Consider the following 20735-nt stretch of genomic DNA (forward strand, 5'->3'; position numbering starts at 1 on the left):
TTCTCATAAAATAGAAAGAGAGGGGTCTATTAGCAGGGACAGTTATACTGTAGAATAACTGCAAGGGACCAAAGATGGGGACTGGAACAGCTATAACACGTTTGGGCCAGCAGGCACCAGGGGTTGAAAAAGGGACAGCTATCTACTATATATTTCAGAAAGTGAGTTTGTTTGTGTGTCTGTCTGTCTGTATGTCTGTCTGTATGTCTCCCCTGCTGGGAGACATACACCTGTCCCCTAGCTGTGCCAGTAGCAGCTGCAGCAGCCATGGACAGGCACTTCTCACCTAACCCCAAGATGCTGCGGTGAGAAAGGGTTGGGGTTGTCCTCTCTCCCCAGGGCAGCCAGCATACTGAAATCCTCCTGCCCAGCCCCACCCCAGAGCAATGATTTAAATGAAGAAAAAAACAAACATTGAGGACCTGAGCAATGGCAGGTAAGTCCTCTAGTAAAATATAAAAGAATGGTTAAAATTGGAAATCAGATCTCAAAGGAAAGATATAAAGATTCCAGTTAACTCTCACTGGCTTGATTTATGCTCAGCCCACATTTCCTCTTCCTCCCTCCTGCTTGCAATTGTGATGAGCAGGACAAGTTAGCCCTACCCTTGCTCTGGCAGGTGGCACTGGTCCAGTGGCTAGTACGTGCTCAAACTGAAGCTGAGTTCTTTATGGGCTACTTCTGTGCATATTTAGTCACACTTGTGCATGATCATATGAAAATGTTGTCAGGTGCTGTTGAAGCAGATTTCGTTTTCAGGCTTGCAATCTTGAGGATGGTTATTTTTAGGGTTGCCAGGTGTCCAATATTCAACCGGACAGTCCAGTTTTTGGGCCCTCTGTCCAGTAAAAAAAATTCAGAAAATACTGGACATGTGCAATGTCTGGTATTTTCTGGTTTTCTGGCTGAGCACCTGACGGAAGCCTGGCTGGGGCGAGGGGAGTGGCTGGGAGGTGGGGCGTGATCAGCACTGGGAGCTCTGGTTGCATCTGACATAGGAGTGATGCCTTGGGGAGGAGGAGAAGCCTTGTCCGTGCACCTAAGGGCTGTTCAAGTGCGTTGTGGAGCCGTAGTCAGACTTGCTCGTGCTTTGCCAGGACCGTGCATGGGACAGGCAGCACCCTGGAATCTGCATGTGGCCAGGTCAGTCCTGCTCCCCGCCGGCTGATTCTCTCCCTCCGCCCCATTCCCCCCCACCGCCAGCCATCCTCATTGCCCCCCCCCCGTCCATCTACTTTTCATACAGCTAGTGTGCCTGTGGGGGCCAAATGTCCATAGCATTGCTATTCGACTTCCCGGTGTGGCTAGCCTCCTGGTCACCCTTTGGGGCATGTCCCCCTTGACTGCTCTCCTTCTGGAGTATTGAGCATGCAGGGAGGGTTAGGGGGACCCGGGCTCACCCTCTCCTCCAGGTCCCAGCCCAGGGTCCTTAAGTTCACTGGTCCAATCCCTCTACACGACTGGTGGGGGTTGCTCCCCGAAATGCGCCAGCCCACGGGCACCAATGCCACCCTGCCCTGGGCTGCTTCCTACCCTCTAACTCGTCCCTCTCTGCCACTTCCTCCGTCTGGGGTCCTACCGGGAGTTGAGTGTCTCTTCGCTCCTCCGGCTGCGTGGAGGCCTTGTCCTGCACCGCGCTGTTCTCGCCGGCCCTTGCGTTCAGCGGCCCTTGGTCCCTGCCGCTTATCCCCTGTGCCGGCTCTAGGGACACCTACCTCTCTTGCCGCAATGGGCATCCCTTTTGAAAGTGCCCGCCGCCGCTGGGAACGGTCTGATGCTCTGTGTCAGGAGCATCCTGACACTCTGCCATGCTCTGCCCCCTACTTTGCCCCCTCCCTTTCTGGGGCCCCGGCTGTGTGACCGGGGCCCTGTCCCGGCCGTGCCTCCACCGCAGCTCACCGTTGTTGGGCTCGCCCCGCCTCTGGGAGCACGAGAGGGCTGAGTCCATCCCGAGTGTGTGTCTCCCCGGACCCATCACACCACAATAAGGGCTTAGTTATACCTGCACAGCTATATCAGTATAACTGGCAAAGCTCTTCTTTGTAGAGAAGGGAATAGTTTTGGTCTGTAATTTACACAACATTTATTTAAAGCCCATCTTGTACTTTTTCTGGTATAATCATAAACATATGAATCCCTCCTTTGCAAGAAAACTAGCATCAACATTAGTCAACAAATACCATGTGTGTGTGTTCATGTGTCTGCCTGTTATTTCCGTCTTTTAGGTATTTTAGTTTTAGTTCTTGAATGTAAAGATTTACATCCTGAATCATTTTGGAAAATGAGTTGCACAGAAGTCTTCTTTTTATCTAAAATGCAGTCTATGAAGCTAACCAACTCCATCCGCACTTTTTTTAACCTACCTGACCTATATTGTGATTTTTGATTGGGGGGTGGAGTTGGAGAGAGAAAACTGTGGAGACAAATCTTTAGGTTGGAATTTTTAAAGGAGCCTGAGGCAAGTTAAGTGGCCAAGTCCAGCCCCAGCCATAAATTTTAAAATATTATTTGCCACTAATTCTTTTTCATACAACTAACCAGTAAACTTTCCACAATGGACTTAAATATGATCAGAAATTTTGGGGTGTGTGGCCTTATTCTAACTTAAAAACATACATTAGTTTTAAATAAACCAGTTTAAAATGGATTATATTGGTTAAGATTTTCTCTGCAGAGCTTATGAGTTTTGTTGATTGTAATGTACCCAGTTTGAACATGCCTCATTCTTTAGTTGCATCTTTGTTTTATTGCAATTTTATAATTTACCAAAGATTGACATTTTTTATTTTATTTGATGTTGCATGCAATGTTACTTTTCAAAATGCAGGGATGTGGTTTTTTGTTAAACTGAACAACATTAAACACAGACCTTGGTGTAAAATGAATCAAATCAAGGTTGTTTCTGTCAAGATTGATATTTAACTGAAATTGCTAACACTTGAAAGATAGTTTAAGGCAGGAAGTCTAATGTTGACTGACTTTAAAAAGTTGGCTAATTTAAATTTAAATTATATCATTCAACAATGTTATGTAATTGGATGGGAAAGCAGGAAAGTCCTTTTATTAGAGAATTCTTTGTAGATAGCACCCATGAAAGCCACACTAGTTGATGCTAATTACCATATTTTGTTTAAACTTCCATCTAAATGAAAGGATCATTCAGTTCAGAAGCTGCAGTCATACAAAAACCACAAGTGCAGTTGAATTGCTGCTGCCAAGCAGATGGGGCTTTGATCAGAATAAGTTATTTGCAGCTTTATTGTCTGGCTGCCAGGGTGGGGTTTGTATTGAATCATCTCTTTTTGAAGAAGGGAAAGGGGAGAAACCGGTCACGTTGACCAGTGATAAGTTTTTATTTTTTTGCAGATGAAAATCCTCAACTGAAGAGACAAACTTCAAGGTACTTGTTTAAAAATGTCTTGTGATATCAGATCACTTTATACATGGGATGATTTTAGTTGGAGAATAACTAGTGTGTTTGTTTTATGTAATAGTAGTTTGTAGGGGGTAGAGTATTGGATTATTTTGAGTTGAAACATCTGATTCCCTCTCCCCTCCCCAAAATTCAACTTTTAACTTCCACTGGAGGAGGAAAGGAAAGCCATTGCTGCTGCTGTGATGCATCTCATACTTCATGCTGACAGAGTCAAAAGCTTAGCAGTGTCACATAGCTGAAATACTTTCTGCTTGTGTTGGGAGGTGAAAACAGTGGTAAACCAGTCAGTTGACAAAGACATGGAGGGAATAGAATGGGAAAGGAGAATGATTTCTGCTGTGTGGTTTTCTGAGGCTTCACAGGATATTGCTGTAATAGCTTTACTAAAACAGCACCCAGCATTCAAAAACAAGACGAAAAAAGGACTGGGAACTCTGTCAGGAATAAAGCCAAAGTAGAAATGTGTACTGTAGAATTAAGAGTCCTAAATCAGATAGGCTTATTCTTCAGTGCTCATTTCTGTTTTGGCTTTAGCTCTCCTGTACCAAATTCCCGGTACATTTTTATTCCTGTTTTGAACACTAGCTGCTGTATTAAGGCTATCTGTTCAGAGATACCCTGTACATCAGAAAGTGAAATGTAACCCCGGGGAACCAGAACCAGCCTGTGGGCAAGTATTTGCTAACCCTTGCACCCTGATGATAGCTTTCCTAAAAATTGCAATGTACAACTGCAGCTGTAATTTTTACTTTGCTGTTCACACTGACAGAGTTGTAGGTGGTTTTTTTTCTAAGTTTAGAACAAGTGATGCGAATAAATAGTTTGTGAGTACTTTTAAATTGTGATGATTTATTTTTCAGAGAAAAAAAAATCCCAAACAGTAGACTCATCATTATGGCTTCATTTTGTTTCAGTTCTTTATTGCTCTCATCTTTCGCTGTCTTTGTTTCTCTCCTTTCTTTACACTTTATCTTTGTCCCTGCTTCCCTTTCTATTTTATATGCTCTACCCTTCTTCCCCCCCCCTTTTTTTGGTGTGTAATCTCTGCTGGGGAAGACCACAATAGATTGTTACTGTATAAAAGGCTTACAAATAAAACTAACTAGCTTCCCAATCTTTATACCAAACTTTGTGGTAAGAAAAAGCATGTGAATTTCACCTGAGAGGTAGTTTTCAGTGCCTAAGATAAGGAGTTTAAACTGGGTGTTTCCCCCCAGGTACTACTTCAGCCTCATAATAGCAATCCTACATCAGTAAAATCTTTGTAATAAGAAAATGTAGTGCTTCAGCTGAGAATGATTGTGTAGATGTGTTTATAGGTTATAAAAGGTTATAGTGCTATGTTTTGATAGGCTCATTTTTCAGTAGCCCAGCATTATGGTAGACGATTCCTTATCTCTGATCTTTCTGGTTAGCTCAACGTTAGGCTATTGCCAGCTGAATGCAAAAGGTATAGAGGTTATCTTGAAAATAAAATTTTGGATAAGGAGGTTTTGGGCTATGGTACCACAGGTGCCATCTGCAGGTTAAGAAATTGTTCCAGGGTGGAGGGCCTGAGTCTCCATTTGCTTCCATTGGTATACATCATGAATAATTGCACTGAAATCACTGGAGTGAAACCAGTATGAGTGAGAGGAAAATCAGGCCTATTGAGTTTTGTGAACTTTCTCAGCATGCCAGACAATACCACTTTAGAAGCTTTTGTTGTCTGAGGATTTACAGATTTTCAAGATACCCAGACTGATTTTGTTACTAGATTTTCAACTTAAGAGTATGCACTCAACAAATCCTTGACAAAAATCTTAAGACCATCAATTTCCAAATTTTGAGTTGTGACTCTTCGAATGAGGAAACAGTCCATTTTGATTGTTTAAGAATTGGCTTCTGCCCTCACACTTCATGAGAGTGTGTATATATCTCACTGAATCTTGGTGATGCTGCACACAATGAATGTGGTACATTTGCCTGAAGGCAAAATTTGTCACTTAATATATTGCTGAGACACTGAATGGAACTATCTGGTTAAGCAGTTAAGGAATTAAGAGGCAGGTGAATGAGGAGGTGTAATGGACAGGAGGAGTGCTGATCAGCACTTGGTGACTAAGGGGTTAAACTCAGGTAGCTAGTAAAGGTGTTGACGAAGGGGCCATGAGAACCAATTGAGATAGTGGGTTGAAATTTGAATTGGTTATAGGTTCCTTGCCTGCTTTCTTTGTGTGGGAGAGATAAACCAGGGCTAGTCTAGACTGGCATGATTTTCTTCAAATGCTTTTAACGGAAAAGTTTTTCCGTTAAAAGCATTTGCGGTAAAGAGCGTCTAGATTGGCATGGACGCTTTTCTGCAAAAGCACTTTTTGTGGAAAAGCGTCCGTGCCAATCTAGATGTGGTTTTGTGCAAGAAAGCCCCGATCGCCATTTTCGCGATTGGGGCTCTTTTGCGCAAAACAATACCACGTTGTCTACACTGGCCCTCTTGCACAAAAGCATTTGTGCAAGAGTGCTTTTGGCCGAATGGGAGCAGCATAGCACTTCTGCAAGAACACTGACAATCTTACATGAGGTCGTTGGTGTTCTTGCGGAAATTCAAGCGGCCAGTGTAGACAGCTGGCAAGTTTTTCCGGAAAAGCAGCTGTTTTTGCGGAAAAACTTGCCAGTCTAGACACAGCCCAGGAGTTGAGAGAGACAGAATAATTTAAACCCAGACAGGACTACCATGTCTCCAAGGAATTTGGGGCATGGGAATGGATTGAACAAAGATAAAACTGTAAGTCAAAGCGAAAGTGAATCCAGTTGTGTTCAGGGTAATTTTTCTTTATTTTGTGGTTTAGTAAGAACTGCTCTATATGATTCTGTGCCTCGCTTCCCCATTTACTACCTTGCACTATGTCCAGAGACTTTTCTCTGTCTTTTAAAATTTGTTTTCCTTGGTTGCTCTGTAACATCTAGCAACCAAGAATGCTTTATGAAGTTTATCTTTTGTTTTGTAACAAAAATAACTTCTTTTAAGGTGATTCTTGTGTCCTGATAGGTCTGTCTGCATGCCTCTGACTGAGGGGTCAGTTGCCAGAGACTGCAGCTTGTTTTCTCTTTTCTTTTTTCAAGTTCTTTTGGGGCAAAAGAGCTTGGGGTACCCTGGGGGAGGTGGTTTCAAGTGTTCATTCCTAGTTTTTGGGATAGAAAAGCACTTGATGGTGGCAGTGATTCCCCAAAATCTGTGTATTGTGATTCTGGGGTTGGGAGGGGGATTTTTTTGTAACCAGTGCCTGTAAAGGCTTTGAAGTTCTCTTGTGAGCCCTCACCATCTGCACTCAGAGCGCCAGGGTGGGGAATAACCCTGACAGGAGTTGAAGAAGGTCACAATGAATGTGGCTTAGTTTAGGACCAGAATATCACTAAAAGGTCACACTCACTAGTTGTATCTTCTGCCTACTTTTTAGCATGAAACAGAGCTGGGGAAAGCATAATTATGTAACATGCCAAACATCCATGAGCATGATGAAGGTATTGAATAGGGTTGCCAGGCATCTAGTATTGGCCCGGACAGTCCGGTATTTGTGGCCTCTGTCTAGTAAAAAAACAACAACCTCTGTCCAGTGTTTTCTGTTTTTTCTTGGACAGATGGGCGCTTGGGACATTCCACCTCTGCCACGTCTGATGGGAGGAGTGGTGAGCATGGGGATTTAAAGGCGCAGTGCCTTTTGTTTTGTTCCTTTTTTTTTCCTCAACCAATTTTTTCCCACCATGTTCGGTATTTCTTTTTAAAGTATCCGGCAACCCTAGTATTGAACAGCACTGGTCCCAGAACTGATTCTTGAGGATCCTCACTAGTTATACTGTTCCAGCATGATAACTATTTCCCTGGGAACAGTTTTCCAACCCATCTAATAGCTCAATATAGTTTGTACTTCCCAGTTATCACTAAGTCATGTTTTTCTCACTCTGAGCATGGTTAAGTGGTTCTTACACAGTCTATAGCTTGTTCTTTTAATTATTTCTCAATGTTTTAAATGAAGGGGTTGTGCTTAAATTATCTGTTTTTAAATATGTTTCTTTAGTTTGAAATGTTTCAGGAAGTTTCAGCCACTGTTACCAAAATCAGTGTTTGGAACCTATGTGTAGGGGAACAAAACCAAATTTAGGATCACATGTAAAAGTGTCAACAGTTGGGACAAGAACTTCCCAAATTGTAAAGTTTGAATTACAGTCATTTAGCATGTGTTCAGTTAAGTGATGTGGTATAAATTCATTCAGTAGCTGAATGAATTTACCATATTTTAGAACCTTATTTAATCATTGTAATGATTTTGATATAGATAAGTGTTTTCAGCATCATAGGAATATTCTATTTTATTTTTCAGTTTTTCATTTGATCAGTTACTGTAAAAGCAATTAAGGATTTCTAAAACAGAGGGCTATTTGGATCAGGAACTTCTATTCCTTCATAGAGATTTCACATTCCAGAAGACTGGAAAAGTGCCCATCTCTAAAAAGGAAAGTAAGGACAACAGAGGGAATTACAGACCAGTCAGTCTAACTTTTCTGTACCAGGAAAGATGATGGAACAAATAATTAAGGAATCAATTTGCAAACATCTGCAAGATAACAAGGTGATAAGTAACAGTCAACATGGATTTGTCAAGAACAAAACTTGCCGAACAAACCTGATCAATTTTGGGTTTTTTTGGATGGGGTAATAAGCCTTGTGGATGTGTGTGGGAGTGGGGGGGAGGGGGGGGGAGGGACTAAGCACAGTATAGCTAAACTTTAGTAAAGCTTTTGATACATCTCACATGCCCCTTCTCATTAACAAACTAGGGAAATACAAGCTACATTGAGCCACTATTAGATGGGTTGGAAAACTGGAGTAGCATAACTAGTGGTGTTCCTCAGGAATCAGTTCTGGGACCAGTGCTGTTCAATATCTTCATCAATTATTTAGATAAAGACATAGAGAGTACACCTATAAAGTTTGCAGATGATACCAAGCTAGGAGGGGTTGCAAGTGCTTTAGAGGATGAGATGAAAATTCAAAATGATCTGGACAAACTGGAGAAATGGCTGGAGGTAAACAGGATGAAATTTAATAAGGACAAATGCAAAGTACTTCACTTAGGAAGGAACAATCAAAATGGGAAATGATTAATTAGGAACGAATATTACAGAAGGGACTCTGGGAGTCACAGCGGAACACATGCTAAATATGAGTCAACAATGTAATACTGTTTCCAAAAGAAACCCCACAAGTATTATTCTGGGATGTAGTAACAGGAGTGTTTTAAGCAAGACTAGAGAAGTAATGATTTTGCTGTATTTCACACTGGTTAGCATTCAGCTGGAGTACAGGCAGTCCCCGACTTACGCGGATCCGACTTATGTCGGATCCGCACTTACGAACGGGGCTTTCTCGCCCCGGAGGTCAAGGTAGCGGATTGCTACCTGCGAGCTCCGGAGCAAGAAAGCCCCGTTCGTAAGCTGCTCCGGTGCCCCTGGTCTGCTGGAGACCGTCTCCAGCAGACCAGAGGCACCGGGCGGGTTCCCGCGCTTCTGAGGCTTTGCCAGAGCAAAGCCTCAGAAGTGTGGGGAACCGCCGCTGCTGCCGCTTGAGTCCCGGTGCCTGTGGTCTGCTGGGGACCGTCCCCAGCAGACCACAGGCACCGGGACTCAAGCCGCAGCCGCGGCGGTTCCCCACACTTCTGAGACTTTGCCAGAGCAAAGCCTCAGAGGCGCGGCACCCCGCTGCCGCTGCGGCTCTGCTCCCCGTGTCCCTGGTCTGCTGGGGGGGGGGCGCGGCTAGTGTGCCCCCCCCCCAGCAGACCACGCTTTTGTTTTGGACCCTGGAGCAGAGCAGCTGGGGCGCTGCAGATTGGTCCTGCAGCGCCCGCTCTGGGCACTACTGGACCAACCCGGCAGCACCCCAGCTGCTCTGCCCCAGGTCCTGATTCAGCCGCTGCTGGTCAGTTTCAGCAGTGGCTGAATCAGGACGCCTGGGGCAGAGCAGCTGGGGTGCTGCTGGGTTGGTCCAGTAGCGCCGAGGAGCGGTGCTACTGGAGCAACCCAGCAGCACCCCAGCTGCTCTGCCCCAGGCGTCCCCAAGTCAGCCGCTGCTGAAACTGACCAGCGCTGACTACAGGAAGCCCGAGGCAGAGTTGCTCTGCCCCAGGCTTCCTGGAATCAGCGCTGATCAGTTTCAGCAGCAGCTGACTTCGGGAAGCTTGGGGTTCTTAAGTTGAATCTGTATGTAAGTCAGAACTGGCGGTCAGTTTCAGCAGCGGCTGAATCTGGACGCCAGTTCCGACTTACATACAGATTCAACTTAAGAACAAAACTACAGTCCCTATCTTGTACGTAACCCGGGGACTGCCTGTACTGTATCTAGTTCTGGTCATCACATTTCAGAAAAGATGTGGACAAATTAGAGAAGGTCCAGAGAAGAGCAACAAAAACGATTAAAAGTCTAGAAAACATGACCTATGAGGGAAGATTGAAAAAACTGAGTTTGTTTAGTCTGGAAAAAAGAAGACTGAGAGGGTATATAACAGCTTTGAAGTACCTAAAATGCTGTTATGAGGACAAGGGAGAAAAATTATTCTCCTTAATATCAGATGATAGGACAAGAAGCAATTGGCTTAAATTGCAGCAAGGGAGATTTAAGCTAAACATTAGGAAAACCTTCCTAACTGTCAAGGTGGTTAAGCACTGAATAAATTGCCTAGGAGATTGTAGATTCTCCACCATTGGGAGATGTTTAAGAGCAAGTTAGACGAACGCCTGTCAGGAATAGTCTAGATGGTGCTTGGACCTGCCACAAGTGCAGAGGACTGGACTAGATGACATCTAGATGTTCTGTAATTCTGTGCTTCTTTATCTGTAAAGTAACTACAGTAAAACTCCAATAGTCCGGCATCCAATTGTACGGCACTCCCGATAGTCCGGCATCAAAATGGCAAGAGCCTAGTGAGTGAGCTTCGGAAAAAAACGAGTCACAAGGCCGCAGCTGCAGCAGCTGAACTGAGCAAAACCGGACGGGACCGAGTCAGTCTGCCACTGGTATTGTGTGACTCTGGACAGTGCTTGTGCTACAATAGAAAGGGTTAAAAACACTTTATATACAGTGTGTGTGTGTATATATATAAAACCATCTTATAGTACCTCCTGATAGTCTGGCATATCCGATAATCCGTCACCACCTAGGTCCCAAAGGTTCCAGATTATCAGAAGACTACTGTAAAATGCTTTTTGAATGCTGTCTAAGTAATATGGATGGAATAATTAATTTTACCAAATTTAGAACACTCTCAAACATTTTGTACTCTAGATTGAAACCATACTTTAATACTAAACTACATTTGTAGACTTCTTTTGTTAATTTCCTTTATCAACAAGTCAATTAATTGTGTAGACAAGTGAATATATACTAGCTTGAATAGAAAATAAGATGTCTAACTTTGAGATAACTTTATTTAAATTAAAATAGTTTTATAGCATATAAGAGATAATGCTGATATATGGGAGATATTTACTGGGAGTGTCCTATGGAAAATTATTTTTTCTTTTAAAGAACAATGTGGTAATCTACAGCAGGTGGCCTCTCTCCACTGATTTTGAAGAGTAATCCAAGAGAAAATGCTGTCCTGTTTAGTCAGTCTGCTTGTTGGGAAAAACAGAATGTAGCCTGGGAGAACCCCTGTCAGGACCAGGAGAGGTATGATCTCCGCCAAAGAGAGTTGTAAGTTGTGGACCTGGGAACCTAAAGAGGTTGAACCACAAGGGCTGGGAATGCAGATAATGTTGCAATGAACTATGGCAATGATCTTTAGAATAATATACTCAAAGTCTGATGGACATGTAATTACAGGATTTTACAACCTCATATAGAATATACACTTAAGGTTCATACACAGATTTGAGATCTGAGTGCATGTAGCCTAATCGGTACTATTAGTACCAATGATGAATATGTTCAAATACTACAGTAGTTATTTCCTAGAGAGTCTTTTTCAGTAGTATTAAAAGTGAGGTGCATATAGAATGAATGGCATTTATGGCATGTCTTCAGTGAGAAATGGTTTCAGTGGAACAAATATACTGTATTCTGATTTTAATCTGCTGCTCATGCTATGTTGAAGTGCTGCAAATGATTTGCATTTGACCCATATTTCTGTGAGTTAACTCACTCTCTAGAGATAATTTAATTATATATTAGCTAATTTTAAAAACTGAAGTCCTTACTCAGGACTAGATCAGCCCCTTTGGTGGGAGAAATTGCAAGAGGGTCGGGGGACAGAATAGAGGGAGATCTCTATAACAGTTTCATTCTTTTGGGGTTGCTGTGCTCCCCTACAGAATACTCAGGGTAAGTGTCTTTGTTTTACTGTGCTGGTTCTAGGCAGTGCTTAATATGTGCCAGAACTAAGCCCTGGCACATCTATGCTTGGCAGTTCACAGCCCTGGCACCTCTGAGCTTCCCACTTCATTTCTGAAATTTAAAAAAAAAAGGCCTTGAATCCTGACATCTTGAATCCCATCACCTCTTTCATTGTAAATTAAGCATTGGCTCTAGGTCACGGTCTTTGCTCCTCTATGCTGGCTGCAAGTCATCCTTATTACATGTCTGGCCTACCTGAGACACGGCACTAATGGGCCCACACATGCAGGGATCCCTCTGTCACTTGATTCCCTTCAAGCCCCCACTTGAGAAGTTGTCTACAGCATGGAGGAGCTTTACAGAAGAGTCAAAACAATTTCAGTGGGACTAACTGTCCATTGGATTTGAGCTGGTTGCCTGAATGGGGAGATTGTGTACAGATGTTACCTGCCCTTCCTGCTGGCTTTTTTCCCATCCCTGGCTTGCCTTCTCCCAGGTATAAATCTTTGACCCTTCGGAGGTCCCTCCCACATGGGTTAGGTATGGAAAAGGTGGTGCAATGGAAGTACATGACATCTACTTATTTGCAGGAAGGGGGAGAGCCATGCATACTTTATCCCTTTCTTGTCTGAAGTACTGTGGGAAAAGCCTGGCTTCCAGGATTTACCATTTGAATTTGACTTAATGAAGACTATGATTAGGTGATGTTATAATCACTACTTCTCTTCTAATTAGCTAATATAATTGACAGATATTTACTTTTTTTAAAGCAGGTAATGGAATTTTAATTTCTGCTCAGATTTGGAACTGTCTTGTCTGTTCAATATTTTTCTGACAAGGTGTTTCTGGGGCTATGTCTACACTAGAAAGGTTTGACAACAAAAGTCCCATCAATTTGCAAAAGTCGGCAAAAGTGAAAGCCGGTCAAACTGGTTTTCCTACCTTCCACTGTGAACATTTCATGGCCACATTGCTAGCTGCCCCCTCTGCTTTGCTCTATCTGTAATGTCACTAAGCATCCTGCAGTGCAGTGTGGTGGAAAGGCAGAGCTGATCCCTGCGTTTCTTCTGATTCTCCCTGAATTATCCCACAATCTCCTCAACTGGGAGCAGCGTCAAGAGTAGCTCTGTGAGCTCTCCATGCTGAGGAATGCCAAAGCAGCACAGCAGTCTCTCCAGACTCCCTCCTGCAGCAGCAGGCTGCCTGCTGCTGTGTTTCTAGCAGGGCAGAACATGAGCATTCTAATGGTTTGCTCTTTTTGTTTGTTCCTCAAAAGGAGCAGGTCAGTCAACTGTTAGGTACTTTCCAGAACCCTGAAAGGGGAGGGGCGCATGCCAGCAGACATCACAGGGAAGGCATTGTGGGATACTGGTGGAAGCCAGTTCTCTCAACAAAGCAAAAAACAGAGTCCACACTGTTCTTTGTTGACCATAAAGGTCAGGGAAAAGACAAAAGTCCCTCACGGAGGTGGAAATTTTCTGTCGCAAAAAACAGTTGCACGTTGGGACATTTTCATGCTGTAATGTGGACACTTAGAGATTTTAGTTATTCAGAGTTTTTCTCGATGGAACTTGCCAGTGTAGACAAGCTTTAAGTGTACTTATTTGTAATTAGATCCTACTTAGACTGTCCACCTTTTAATTTGAAAAAGGCTTAAGTGTCTTTAATTTCAAGGTTAATCTGGTAATAATTACATGACCTGAATGTTGATTTTTTTTAAGGTTTCCATGCATTCCAAATGAAAAGTAATGGTTGTCAACAGTATGAATTAGTATTATAACAGAAATCAGTCTTTCCTTTCTTTTACTGAGAGCAAAAATCATTCTCAAGGCTAACTTATAACAAAGTATAGATAGCAAAATGTGTTGCTCAGCTGGCTAGATTGATTGTATGTCATTGTCAGCATAACTGGTGAGAACTCAACAAGTTTTGTTTCTTTTATCTCTTTTCTTTAAAAAAAATAATAGAGCACGTTTTAATTCCATATTAAAAGGAACTAACATGATAATTTTCAATTTCTAAATCTTGGGGGTGGGTGCACAAAAGCAAAATCTGAATTTAAGGACATAACAAAGAGTTATAATCGAATAGAAAAAGAAAAGGGAAAAGGTCCCATATATCAACAATATAAAAATGTAAGAAACTACCAAAAACAATGTATATGAATAATTCCTGTGTACAACATTTAGTTGCTACTACCAATATAGCCATCAGGAATACACAGAGTAGTAAAAGAAAAATCTCTCACAAAGATCATCATGTAAAAAGACAAGAAGGGGCCCAATCATGCAATTTTTCCTTCATTACAGTGGGAATATTTCAGTGAGTAAGTATCATTTAAGCCAGGATTGCAAGAGTTGATCCCAAAATAATGTCTGCTCATATTTGTCTCACTCACATTGGTTTAAATGAGATTACTCCTATGAGCAAGGGGAGCAACATTTAGCTCATAGCACATAAAAAGAGAAAAATAACATAAATGTCTGCAATGGTCTGAACACTTCCTTTATTTCAAGGATGGTGACATGTGCTGGCTGGCAGCATTCTAACTTGCAAAATTTCCTGAACCACATATTTTACTATATATTGAACTACATAGTCACCAACAAGGTTTGTATGCAAGGTTGATAAAATATGGCAAAAAATATCGTAAGTATACTGCAGCAAGAGGAATCAAAACAATATTTCACTGGTTCAAACAATCTCAACTATTCAAATAGAGTATTTCTTCCTTATGAAATCCACTATTTAGTATACACTCTAGAGCAGTGGTCCCCAACACGGTGCCACACGGCATTCGTGTGTGCCCGCTAAGTGCTCGGGGCTGGCCTGGCCCTGGGCATGTGGCGCACGCATGGTGCTGGAGCTGGCCCCGGGCGCATGGCACACAGTGAGCGCCGGCCCCGGGAGCGCCGCGCTCTGGGTGCACGGCGCTTGGAGGAGGCGCCGGCCCCGGGCGCGCGGCACTTGGGGGGAGCTCCAGCCCCGGGCGTGTGGCACTTGGGGGGGAGCTCCGGCCCCGGGCGTGCGGCGCATGGGGGGGGGGCGCCGGCCCTGGGTGCGCGGCTATGGAGGGCCCCACCCCCTGGCGCCCAGCGGACGAACGGCCATTCCCCCTGGCACCCGGCAACCTCCAAAGGTTGGGGACCACTGCTCTAGAGGTACGTCTAGACTACATGGCTCTGTCGACGGAGCCATGTAGATGAGTTTACTAGACATAGGAAAATGAAGCAGCAATTTAAATAATCACCACTTCATTTACATCAAAATGGCCGCTGCGCTGTGCCAATCAGCTGTTTGTCGGTACAGCGCGGTAGTCTGGATGCTCCATGGTCGACAACGGAAGCCTTTGTCGATCGCTCCGGTAAACCTCATTCCACGAGGCATAACGGGGCGGTCAACAAATGCTTCTGTTGTCGACCACGGAGCATCCAGACTACTGTGCTGAGCCGCCAAACAGCTGATCGGCACAGCGCGGCGGCCATTTTGATGTAAATGAAACGGCGATTATACATATCCTAGGGCATGAGTGAGCAAATACCGGCATGCGGGCTGAATCTGGTTCCCCAGGGTTAGCTCCTGGTGGGTCACTGCCACTATATTTACTTGCACTTCTGAAGCTATGAGAGATTGTAGCTCCTGTTGATTGTGGATCACTGTTCCTGGCCAATGGGAACTGCAGGAAGTGATGTCTCAGTCTGCACCATGTCCTGCGACTCCCATTGGCTGGGAGCCATGGATCCACAGCCAATGGGAACTGCAATCTCCCATATCTGCAGAGGTTCAGGTAAATACAGGGGCAGTGGTCCTCCAGAGGCTAACACTAGCAAATCGCCACCATTTTATTGCTGACCCCTGCTTTAGAACTCCATTAGTAAGGCAAGAATATATATAGTAAATGATATGTAGTAAATTCATAAGCTGAATGAATATAGTGGAAAAAATACCTACATAGACTTCTAGAAGTCTGACTGAACTTGGCAATGAAGTGTATTCAGCCTGCAGTTCTCTGTGAAATCACAGGCTAAGCTCTCTAGCTCACAGAAATTCTGAATGGCCACCTGGGAATCTGAATATTTTATATTTAAAGGAGAAAATATTTTGGGAAATGATAGACAAGTTGGGGGCCAAGGCACTCAACAAAGAAATCTCCACCCTGTTTGAGGCATCCAGAAAGGAATTATGTAGGCACAACAGCCAGACAATCCTTTTGTGGCTTCAAATTCTGCTGATGTCATAAAAAAGCATCTAACTTTGCCAGCGTATTTTAGCAGTGCAATACATAAAATGTCTAGATCAATCTTCTCCAATAGAACATCCTCCAAGAACAATTCATGACTTCCTATACCTATGTGTGACAGTGAAATAAGCTGTGAGAGAAGTATGCGAGATGTTGGATAAGTGCAATCTTAAAAAAGTAAGTGGTGGAAATTCCATGAAGGCATATCCCATCACTTGGAGATTGGAACCATGACATGTCAAAATTAAGGATTTTAGATACTGTGTTAAGGAATAATCATGTAAATGCACACAATATTATCAGTTACATGATTATTTGATGGTCCTTGGGGGAAGGACTGGCAGCCAGTGTTCTCCTGGCCCCATTCCCGGGAAGCCCCCTACATCCTCTGATACAGATACAGAGGCAGCAGCCCGACCCACCGTGGACAGAGGCTGCTCCACAACAGCCTCCCATGTCCCCCTGGTGTGGGGGGGGGCGAGTGGCTCTGTAGAGTCAGCATATGTGAAGAGCCAGCTTAAAAGCTGGCTTCGCACATGTACCAGCTCCCACCTGCCTCCCCTTATCCTCTTATGCTGCTGCCTCTCTGTCAGAGGCAGCTCCACACAATCTGGTGCTCATGGGAAGCCAGCTTAAAAATCAGCTCCCCACAGACACTGGCTCCTGTCTGTCCCAGCTCTTGCTGCCTGTGATACACAGAGGCAACAAGAGGAGGGGTGTTGTGTGTAGTTTATAGGATTAACTGATAAGCCTAGGCTGATCAGTTTACTGATTGTGTACTTGACTACATGCTGACTTCCCTAGTCAAAATAAGATATACTAGGGTTTACTTAATTTTGCTTTAAATTTTCCTCCACCAAAGTTTATTTTAAATCTAAAAGATCAAGTGGTCCATATCTTTGAATCATGAAATCTGTTTGGGACCTTAAGTTCATTTAAGGTAAATATTAATGAACTTAAGTCTAACCTAGGCACGGCCTTCTAAGGTGATTATTTTTCACTGGTGGACCTCAAGGAGACCTGTGTTCATATAAGTGTTAGTAAAGCTCATATTTATTCAGATTTATGTTTTATCAGAGTCACTTAGAAACATTTTGGTTGATTTTTTTATTTTTATTTTGTTTTGGTTAGGATGTAGAAATTCATCTATTTAACTTTATTTCACTGGAGGGAGGGGGGCAGAAAGAGGAGGGTGGAATAAAAATGCGAGTGATTTTTCCCATCCCATCGAATTAAATTTTCCTTTCCCTCCCCATTACAATTAAAATATTTTGTTCTAATGTAAAATCAAGATGTTTCTCTCATTCTCTCATTTTTTATTGAAATATATTTTAACTTTCTTAACTACCTCTACTCATGATTTTAAAAAATGGACTTTAACATTCTCAAACATTACTGAGAATCTAGCAGATAAGAGAGACAGGCATTCACATCTCTTTATATCTTAGTTGCTGGATCTGAGACCTCTCAATGGAAAAAGTAGTACAAAAGCTCAAATCATTTGTTTGGGAGAAGATGCATAACTCTCTTGTGACCAGGGCTTCTGACGGGAGGGCAAAAGGGGCCCCTGCCGCAGGGCCTGGCCATTTAAAAGGGCCCATGCTCTGGCCTATCACTGCTGCTACCACGACAGCAGTAGCAGCTGGAGCCTGGGCCCTTTAAATCACTGCTGGAGCCCCCGGTGGCGTGGTTTGGTCATCACTGAAGATTGAGTGGGGGAGGCTATCCGAGTCCCCTCTCCCCTGCCACTTTGCTAAGGGCCAAGCAAAGTCTGTCACCAGCTCTGTTTGTGATTTCAGAACTTGTCAATATAAGGTCGTCTTATACTCCCCATTTGGTACATTTAACCATATTCATATAACTGTCTTTATAAAAATTCCTGCTAAGCAAATTTCATCATTGAACTTACTTTTGGGTTTTTTTCTGCTCATATCAACTTCCACATTTTGAGTATGGCTGTTGCAAACTATAATTTATTTGCCTTGCAAAAGCAGCTTTAGAACAGGCTTTGCTAAGTGGGAGTTTCTTGCCTAACTATTTTTTTAAAAGATCCTGTCTAAGTTGACTGCTTTGTACTGATCTAAAGATCTAGAGTTAAAAGCTTTTTTAAGTGCATAGAAGCTGCCATAGCCAATTGTATGGAGGACTGTGTTCTAAGTATCTTTCTATACATTTAATATTTAAAAGCTAGATAACTTGGTCTATTCAATTATTTAAAGAAATACGTTTTTAAAATTATATTTAAAGCAATTTAATGCAAATAATATTAAATTTGAAAACATTTATTCATCAACATGAAAGCTGTCCTGTGTCTTTGAATTTAACTTTCTGATGCATATTAATAATTTTATAGTTTAATAATAAAGCTGCTGATTTAGCATTTAATTTGTTTACAGTTATGAAGTTGCTTTAGCCTCCATTTTTTCTGTTTCCCAGCTCAGGTGTTAGAGAAGGCTACAGGAAAAAGACAAAGTGTTATGTCGTGGGGAGTTTCAGAGTATAGGAAGAAATCAGTGGAAAGGCAGAGAGCTGGAGTAGGTGCAAGTGTCCATTTTATTGCATAGCACAGAACTCACTAGAACAAGCCCAGACTAGCTGGGCTGACCCCAGTGACCTACTCAGTTACCATAACAACAAGATCTATATCTACAACCCAATATACAACATATTCCTCCCCCCTTAATAAAAATGTCCCTTTAAGAAAACAAAAACTAACTATGAAATGAGGGTAGAACGCCTCAAGTTCCCAGCTGTGAGTTAATCTCAACTAAAGGTCCAGCCGTTGAGGAGGCCTCCTTTCTCTAGGTGGATTACGGCGGACATCCGGCGTTCTTGCACCCGAAGATGTTATGGGTGCAGGCCTGACACTGGGCTGGGAACTTGAAGTGGGAACAGGTGAGGCTGTTGGATCAGCCTGCTCAGGGAGGAGGTTATTGTTCGCTGCTGGTGGTGATGGAGGAGGAGAGTCAGAAGCAGGTGATTCTTGACATGGTAGCTCACCAGCAGTGGGAAGGACGGGCAACTCAACTGGAGATGTGCCTCGGGGGCAGGAATAACCTGTCAATAACTGATCTACATGCTGCCGCCAGATGAGATCTTTCGCAGTCCGGACAGTATAGGAAACAGGTCCTGTTTGAGCAATAATAGTGGCAGGGACCCATTTAGCTCCAGGAACATAGTTCCGAGCCAAAACTGTCTGTCCTGGACTAAAGGTTTGGTCTTTTGCTCTGGATGCACGCCTGATGACTTGACTTTCCTGCTGACGTGGCACAATTTGTCGTGGTTCTGAAGGTTTCAGCAAATCAAAGCACGTGCGTAGCTGACGTCCCATCATTAGAAAAGCCGGGGACACTTTGGTTGTAGCGTGAGGAGTGTTTCTGTAGGATAGTAAGAAGGTGTCCAGACTCTTTTGTACGTGTGAATGTTCTCTAACCGATTTCAAAGCTTGTTTCATTGTCTGGACAAACCTTTCAGCCAATCCATTTGTGGCCGGGTGATATGGTGCTGAAGTGATGTGATAAATCCCGTTTGCTTTCATAAAATTTCCAAACTCCTGAGACATAAACTGTGGACCGTTGTCACTCACAAGTTGTTCAGGAATACCCAAATGACAGAAGATTCCCCGTAATTTTTGGATAGTACTCTCAGCAGTAGTGGAAGGCATTATACAGACTTCTGGCCATTTGGAATGAGCATCTACCACTACCAAAAACATGTTACCTTCAAATGGGCCAGCAAAATCAACATGAATACGTTGCCATGGTTTTTCAGGCCAGTCCCATGGGTGCAGAGGTGCCAATTGAGGTGCATTCCTCACACCCTGGCAAGAAATACAAGCTCTTGCCTTCTTTTCAATGTCACTGTCCAAACCAGGCCACCAAAAATAGCTTCGTGCAATTTCTTTCATGTGCACCATTCCACAGTGACCTGAATGCAGTTGCTCTAACATCTGTTGTCTCAGTATTTTTGGAATAATGACACGCATTCCCCACAACAAGTACCCCGAATGGGTTGATAACTCCGTTCTCCTGGACATGTAAGGGACAAGGTCAGATGAGACCTGAGAGTTCCGTAGAGATGTTCCATGCATCACTAGTTCTATTACTTGGGAGAGTACTGGGTCAACACGAGTTGCTCTCTTAACTTGTGCAGCAGTGATGGGCCTGTTCTCTACCTGCTCAAAGTAAAAGATTTCCTTCTGGCCACTATCTTGATGTTTGACTGGCAAAGGCAGCTTAGAGAGACCATCTGCATTGCCATGTAGAGTGGCTTTCCGATATCTGATCTCATATGTGTGTCCTGAAAGCCACAATGCCCATCGTTGTATACGACTAGCAGCCATTGGTGGAATACCTGAGTGTGGACCAAAAATTGCCATCAGAGGTCGATAGTCAGTGAGAAGTGTAAACTTCCGTCCAAACAGGTACTGGTGAAATTTCCGAATTCCAAAAACGATTCCCAATGCTTCACGTTCAATTTGTGCATAGTTAGTTTCAGCTGTGCTTAAGGTGCGTGAAGCAAAAGCAATTGGTTTCTCCTCTCCTGAGGGCATAACATGTGACAAGACCGCGCCCACTCCATATGGGGAGGCATCACAAGCCAACTGTAAAGGTAAGGATGGATCAAAATGCGTCAGGACCTCTGCATTTAGCAATGCACGTTTAGCCTTGTTAAATGCAACATCACAGGCGTCA

At 43.3% G+C, this 20735-nt stretch overlaps 1 protein-coding gene across 1 annotated transcript in view; it reads left to right on the forward strand.

The window, feature by feature from the left end:
• The first annotated feature begins 3263 nt into the window (after positions 1-3263).
• The window catches only part of SPSB4 (splA/ryanodine receptor domain and SOCS box containing 4), a 224978-nt gene continuing 207506 nt past the window's right edge, over positions 3264-20735 (forward strand). The window contains exon 1 of the mRNA XM_006134825.5: positions 3264-3400. The gene's annotated coding sequence lies outside the window, so the exon portion shown is untranslated. The remainder of the gene's footprint in view (positions 3401-20735) is intronic.

The sequence above is a fragment of the Pelodiscus sinensis genome, chromosome 10, assembly GCF_052426305.1.
Source record: "Pelodiscus sinensis isolate ZL-2025 chromosome 10, ASM5242630v1, whole genome shotgun sequence".
Lineage (NCBI taxonomy): Eukaryota > Metazoa > Chordata > Testudines > Trionychidae > Pelodiscus > Pelodiscus sinensis.